The sequence below is a fragment of the Sturnira hondurensis genome, unplaced genomic scaffold (genome assembly GCF_014824575.4).
Source record: "Sturnira hondurensis isolate 20B ecotype Veracruz unplaced genomic scaffold, ASM1482457v3 Scaffold0020119, whole genome shotgun sequence".
Classification (NCBI taxonomy): Eukaryota; Metazoa; Chordata; class Mammalia; order Chiroptera; family Phyllostomidae; genus Sturnira; species Sturnira hondurensis.
Window position 1 is genome coordinate 3,765,438 of NW_028092750.1, and position 7,761 is coordinate 3,773,198.

Below are 7,761 nucleotides of genomic sequence, written 5' to 3' on the forward strand. Positions count from 1 at the left end.
AGGGAGGAGCTGCAGGGAGTCTAAACGTATTCAGAGGGTGAGGCTCTGAGCTACCAGTTGCAAGGCCACGAAGAAGAACCAGTGTGCCACGCTCACTTGGGGCGCTCCCAGGGTGCTGGAGACAAACGGGGAGACACGTCATTTCCGAAGTGCAGAGCCCGGGGTGTGAGCTACTGATTGAGGCCACAACCGGAGTCAGGAAAACGCAGAGGGAGCCTGTGGGGTGATGAGTGGGTGGTGCGGAGCGACAGGAAAATTCTTACAGGGTTTCAGCATTGCTGTGGGGAAGTCCAGGCCATTTGGTTCTCGGTCCTTTGATGGGATCTGCTGTTTCTCTTGGCTCTTAGGATTTTACTTCCAGGTCTTTTGAGATTTCACAATAGTGACTCTTGGTGAGGTTTTTTTTTTAATTCATTGTGCTGTGTGGTCCAGTAGACTCCTTCGATTCAGAAAATCATGTGCTTTTTTTCTGGGAATTTTATTGTTCAATCTTCTTGGTAATTTCTTCTATATCTGCCTTTTGCTCCCTGGAAAATGCTTCTTGGCTTCATTGATCTTCTTTCTTTTTTTTCCTTCTATCAATCTCTTAAATTTTATTTGTTCTGCTCTCTGAGAGATTTCCTCAATTCTAAGTCCAGCTGTCCTTTGTAATATATTTTTTTCATTTTAGCAAGCATAATTTATAAGAGTTCTGCAATTTCTTACAGCCTCCTAATCTCATTTCACAGTTGCAATAATTTTTATCTCTCTCAGAGTGAGTCAAATTAACCTTTGTTGCCTGCATTGTTTGTTTGCATGGTTCCGGCGTTGGCCTGCTCACGCTGTTTCTCACTGTGGGGACTTTCCTCTGAAAACCTGTGGTGACTGGCGCTTGCGAACTCCTGGGGTGACTGGGTGGGAGTTGCTCTTCAGACAGAGAGCTCCCCAGTGTCAGTGTCTGTGGGCCACGCCTCTGCGTTACTGTTGTGTTGGGAACCGCTCTGCCTGGTTTCAGGAGTTGTAACCGCCCCCCTTGGATAAGGCTGAGTGAGCGACCTCAGGACTGTGAGCCACTAAGGAGACAAAGCTTGTCTCCGGGGCCGGAGCACTGCTTCTGCTTCATCCATCTCTGCCCCCAATGCTTGGTTGGTTAGTCAATGATGGGTACGACCACTTGGGGGGTGGGGGCGACCTAAGCCAGACACAATCACTTGGGAGGCCCTCAAGGAAGGACTCGGGTAGCTGCAGCAAAGAGGGGGTGTGGACCCTAGACCCCCACTATTCTGACATAGCCTGAGTCCCCATTTCCGTCTGGGAGAAGCGCTTCCTGGCTTTAATCCACTTAAGCCTAAAAACCTATGACTAGGAGGGTGGTGCAGCCCTTTGCCGACTAGAGCGGGTTCCAGGGTGATCGGGTATAAGGAAGAGTTTCTAAAGTCCTGTGGAGCCTGCTTTGCTAAGAGTGCTTTCAGTCATATGATAAGGGTCCGAGCAGGAAGTGAGTATGTCTCCCACAGTGTTTGCAACCCCCTTACCCGACAGACACTGACTCAGACTAAGCCCTCAGATCTCTTTGAAATGTTATGTATTGTTTGCTCCTTGCCACCTGACATTGATTGATGAGCTTTACCTGTATTCTGTGTATTATGAACCTAATAAAAGCCCTTGAGGAAGAAGTTCTCGGTCTTTCTCCTGTGAGAGATTGACCACCTCTCCTCCCCAAGCAGTTCATGTCTTGGTAGTTTCATTTTCATGCGTGGCAGATGGGGGGACTTGTGGGCAAAGTTGCCCCCACACTGTTAGCACTTAGTCAGAAGAGGGGAGCAAAGGCAACTAGACATTGAGCTTAATGAACTGGGGAACCTACGCCTGTTTGCTTCACCAGGAAGCGACAGCTTCACACTCCAGGGAACCACAGCCTTGTGCTCCACCAAGGGGACGGACCCTCCTCCCCTCCTCCTGCAGTGCTGGACTGCTGGGTGGCACGGGAGCAACGTGCTGGACTATAGAGGCCTGTTGTTCTAAGCAGGGGGTATAAACCCATCCAAAAGCCCATGGAAGTTTGGGAAGTTGATTTGTTTGAGGAGGGACCTGGCCCAAGCTAATATAATCCTAGGGAAACAAGAAGCAGGTGCACTTGCTCTCTCGCTCTCTCTCTTACCTGTGACCCACAGTCCCAGGGTGCATGCGTCTGTGCTCTCCATGGCTTTGCGGCCCTCCCAGCCACGTGGACCATGGGCGTGCATCTCCACACCAGGCTCACAGCCACAGACTGCCACTGGAAACACACGCTATGCTGGCCAGATGCCGGACGCTGGACTGGACTCCCATATGGAGCACAGAGTCTGGGCAGTGGCCTTCATCCTGGCCCTGCTGAAGACAAGACTGGACTTTTTCCACAGTGAGACAGAGGGAGATGGGACATTGGAAGCCCAGGGGCAGCTTCTATTTCCACACGAATAGACCACTTTGCCACCCCTAACCTCCCACACATGGGTCCTTGGAATGCTCCTTGTGACCCTGTGGAAGAATCTAGTTCCCTCCAACAACATCTTGATGTCTCAGGGCAAACACTTCCTCCTGGGGGCAGGGTGGGGGGTGAAGTTAACTCATTTGGAGCAAAGAGGCTTAAGGGACTCGTAGTGGGGGGTGGACCTCAACTGGCACCCTCACTGAAGTGCAGCACATCCCCTCTGCCTTCCACTGTGAGTGATGTCCTCAGGATTTGGGTGTTTGTTTGTTTGCTTGTTTTGCTCTCTGGTTCCATTTTCCCACAGAATGAACCCTCCCGCCTCAGTGACAAGCAGGCTATCAGCGGGCTCCAGGGTAGGGCGGAAAGGGTAGCGGGTCCTTACACGTGCTTCCCCCCAACAGTCTGCCTTTTCTCAGCCCCTCACCTTGCACCACCTTCGATCCCTAATGATTCTGCAGTTCTGTGACATAAACTGATGTTATTGATTGGTGTCTCCTTTTGCCTGAATTTGCTATTTGAACATCCCATTTTTGCTCATTTTTCTCATCAATTTTTAAAAATAACTGATAGTTTATTTTAAAAGGTTGATTTAACCATCTGCAATGATGGCCTCAACCTCAAGTCCTGGCTCAATGCTGATGGAAGCAACCTGCTTCGCACCCTCAGAAGGGCTGTGCAAACCGGTGAGTGGCTTGTGGATCCTGAGCTGAAAAGGTCGCCAGTCTTAGAACCTCCCCACAGGGGAAGAAGTGATTCCGAGTCTTAGTAGGCATCCAAGCTAGTCCTTCTGCTTGAGATTCTTTTTCTTTGCACCTCTGATCAAGCCAGCACACACTTTCTCCAGGGACTTTCTGGTTAGAGTGATTCTAATTCAGTGAATCGCCACCTCTGGTTCCAACGGGAGTCTTTCAGGCATCTTTGAAAGCCTGGCGGGGGCTCAGCTTCCTGACGGGCTTGCTCCTCAGCGACCAGGTGGGTCAGGGGCAGGAGAGGCGCCTCGATGCAGAGGTGACCACGTTCTCCTCAGGCTCATCAGCTCGTATCCAACATTATCATCCAAACAAAGTCCAAAACACTGTTGCTATCTATCGTCTCTTCCCCTCAGATCTTTTCTTCTGAATCCTTTCGTAGGGTAGCTATTGGAGCTTATTTGTCTTTATTCAAATCATTCCTTTCCTTTCCTTTCCTTTAAAGGAACATGAGGAGAAAGTTACTCAATTTAAATTTGCTTATGAAGATACTGAAAAGAGTCAGAACGGAGACAAGTATGGAGGAGAGCTCAGTCTGCATGCCTGCGTTTATTGTTCACACTGGCTGGAGTCCAGAGTCATCTGAAGTTAAGCGCTTTATTTCTCTAACTGGCCTATTTTATTAGCAATTAGCTGGGGTGGAGCCATGGCTGAGGTGTGCCTGTCAGCAAGGCTGTGGTGGTGGTGGTGGGGGGACTGACTTTGGGGACTGCCACTGCACTGAGTGTGCATCCAGAGCACTTTCTAGAAATTGTGGGGGTAGCAAACCTTATCATCCCTTGGTCCATCTTGACCTCCAGCTCCCATACCTCTGAGCCAGGGGTTCCTAATGACGACCACTTACTTTCTCTACGTCCCCACAGGCATTCCCTTCCCCTGTTGGGATCACAGGTTGTTCTACCTTTGCTCTCTCCGGCCACGTGGGTACCAGCAGAACTTCTTCCTAGTCTCTGCCTGTGGATGACTACTCCCAGTCTCCAGGACTCACCGGGTCATGCAAGGAGTGCTCAGGAAGGAGAGGGAATGGGGCAGAGTTAAAATGTTTAGACTTCTGTCTTGACTCAAGTTCTAGAATTTTCCTTACCCCCACCTCACCACAGGTTTCTTCATCATTTTGTCCTTTTCCTTTTCGTTCTTCTTCTCCTCTTCTTCTCTTTCCTCTGTTAAAAAAAAATTGCGTGTGGTACACATATATAAAGTGCACTAATTTTAAGTGCATGCTGGGTGACTGTCTGCGTGTGTAACTTCCAGTCAGATAAGAATGCAGACTGCGGCCTCCCCTCAGCAGGCTCTCCCTCCTCTGCAAACGCCACCCCTCCCCCATCCGTGGCTGTTCTTGAATTTCTTATAGTTCTCTGTTTACTCAGGTCTCTCTTTATTGTTCTCAATATGATGCTATCATTTCCTCAACTAAATTTCTTAAAGGGAAATCTATGAGATATTGGTCTTCTCAAATATGGCATCTCACTTCATCTTCCTGGGTTACACGTTACTGTCCTCCCTTGACATACGACAAAGTCAAGGCCAAGAGGCTAAATAGGCAGCTTGAGCTCAGCCACTTTCGCACATAACAGCAGCAGCAGCAGCAGAATCCAGACCCCGGCTCAGGCTGAACCGCCTCCACACTGTGAGCTCTTTCCTCTATGAACTAACACCTCAGCAAACGCCTTCTGCTTGTGAACGAAGCTTAATGCCGGGCTTTTGGTTGTAGCAGGGAAGTATTGCTAAAGTCTGAATGGGTTGCAGGAACTTTCCTGTACATTTTGAGAAATATGCTACGTTAAGTCAATGTAAGAAATGTCTAAACCTGTCAGAATTTTTTATGAGTTTATTTGAACCAAACTGACAATTCCTAGGAAGAAAAATCTCAACAGATTGAGAAAATGCTCTGGAAAAATATCAGTTTTACTACGAATTTTATACATCAGAATCAAAGGGGAAGATGTAAGGGGATCCCATGAAATTCGTTGATGACAGAAGCACTGAGGGGACTTGTGTCCTGCTCTGCTGGGGTGGTTGTGTCTCCCCCCTGTGAGGGGTCTGGGGAAAAGGAAATTAATATCCCAAAGGTATATTATTGGGTATGTTTTCATAGATACAAAAAAAAAGGCAGCCTCAGTTAAGGTGAAGACTGACCTTTGTGAGGGAAAAATACTGGCCTAGGGCATGACTGCCTGCCCCGCTTTTAGTTGGGAAGTTGTCGTTTCGCACCAGCCTATGTGGTTACTTCAGGTCTCTGAGTTCGTAAGGACACCGTGTAGCCGCCCCTGAGCTTGTCAGGCTTCGCACGTGGCCCCTTTTTCATTCAGGCACTTACCTTCCTGTCTCCTCCCACCTGGTTTTTCCTTCCTGCTGAGACACCTTTCAAATTCTTTCTGAAACTGGCCTCAGATTTCTCACGCTTACAACTGACTTGCACAATCAAAAGGTCAACTCCCCACGCTTTCCAGAAGAGGGCAGTAAATTCCACACTACTTGATTAGACCCCGAACTCTTTGAGTTGAAGGATTCTTGCCTAAACCAACTTCCAATGAGACTTGATGCAAGTGACCACTCTCTAATTATTGGGAGCCTTACACACACTTACAAATTTTTAGTAATATTCACTCTCGACATCCTGTTCTGCCTTCCGCCCTTTGCCCTCATCTACACCCTCGTCTTCCCTTCTTCCCGCTCCGGCCCGTCTGAACCAAGCTTCTCATGCTGCCCTGTTCTGACCCCCTCCCAGCTCTGAAGGGAGTGGGTGAGGATTGTTTTCTCTGGGCTCTGTTTTCTTCCAAAGGCAACCCTACAAAGTTGTTTAGCAGTTTGTGTGAACGGCTTACCCCAAAGTAACCGTTAATGGCTGACTTCAGGGCAATGAACACTGCCTACATCTGAACAGTACTGGCAAAATCTATAAGAGAATTTTTAAAATAACATTTAAAACTATAAATAAAATAGCCAACACTAAGTGCTAGGCACTTTTTAAACGCAGGAGCCTGTAACAGTGGAAAATTGTAATGGTGGGAAATTGTAACCCACCCACCGTTCTTTCAATGTTGTTTCTGTGAGTGCTGACTCTGATTAATATATAGCTTGTAGATAAATAGCATCTTTGTATAAGAATCCTAACAACTAACTTCAAAAGATGCAGACTCAGACCTTAAGTCATCCTAGCTCTGGGAGAGTTGCTGACCTTCAACCCTGGAGCCAGGAGGACTCGAAGCCCGGATGACACAAACCCAGGATGACGCACACCAGACCATCACTTTGCCTTATTGGAATGGACCATGCTCATCTGCACGTAGAGAACTTTGCAACCCCCTCCTTGGTCTCTGTGTTCTGCTCCCCTGCCCCTCCTTATAAAAACCCCCACCTCCACTGAGAGGGGGAGATGGGCTTTGAGATGAGGGTCCCTATCTTCCCCAGAGATGGGTTTTGAGACATGAGTCCCCCATCTTCCGGATGGCCAGCATCTGCAAATAAACCACTTTCCTTTACATCAAGCACCTACCTCTCTCGAGTATTGGCTTTCCCAACAGCAGGCAGTGGGACCTGCGTTCAGTTACAAACCCACAGAGGTGCTTATAACCCCCACCCCCTCCCCTATAGCTGATGTGTGCAGGCGAGATCCAAAGTCACCATGCAGATGGATTGGAGGAGGTGGAGACCTCAGGGACCAGCACAGTCACTGAGGAAGGTGATCTCTGGAGACTTAAGAGCTGGCTTTGGTGTCAGCCGTTCCCTGACCTACTTAAACCTCATGAAGGTGAGCGACCCCCACCCCCCATCCCCACACACCTCTGATGTCCTGTGGCCTTCATGGCTGCATCACTCGCCTGAGTTTTACACACTCGGCTTATGTTTCACTTTTGCTCTTCTGATTGTATGGATCGTACCTCCCCAAGCTGAAGTGCGGATTCCTAAAGGGAGCTGCCCACCATGCAACACACTTTTTGACCTTAGAACTTTCTATGGTACATGAGCTTATACAATCTTGACCAATGGGAACTTAGAGTGGAAGTCCCATCACTAGCAACGCTCACGAGCTGGCATTTCCCCAGTCGGGTCATCTACAAAATGGGGAGGCTGGTCCTTACCAATCCTGTTGTTCCAGATTCTGTGCATCCCGCTTAGTCTTTTTTAGGGTCTGTGTAGAGAAATACCGAGTGACAAAGCCCATGGTTACTTGGGAGTAGATAGGGGACTGGGGAGTGATTTACCAACCCATGGTCCGCAAGTCTGTTTAATTTTGGCTTCTTCGCTCTTGAGTACAGACATTTTTCATGTCAGTTTCAGATCAGTTCTCAGCAGTCAGAAGGGGACAGGAAGTCTTGGTTGGAGAAATCCCTACGAGACCCCCTGCAACCCCAGCTGGCCTCTGCCCCCTTCAGAAACCACAGAAGCATTGCAGATGGGGCCCCTGACAGGCTGCAGAGAACTGGAGAACAGGGCTCCCCAGAGGGCCTTGAGAACCATCACCAGCAGAGCCTGCCTCAGCATAAGACTGACTCCCAGCCAGACCTGCGGGCCCTAGAATTTCCTCTTTCCACAACTCCCCTCTCTGGATTCCAGTCC

The 7,761-nt window shown here is 48.9% G+C and overlaps 1 pseudogene; it reads right to left on the reverse strand.

Moving 5' to 3' along the window:
* Positions 1 to 3,041: 3,041 nt before the first annotated feature.
* Positions 3,042 to 7,366, reverse strand: LOC118975038 (40S ribosomal protein S20-like; annotated as a pseudogene).
* Positions 7,367 to 7,761: the final 395 nt, after the last annotated feature.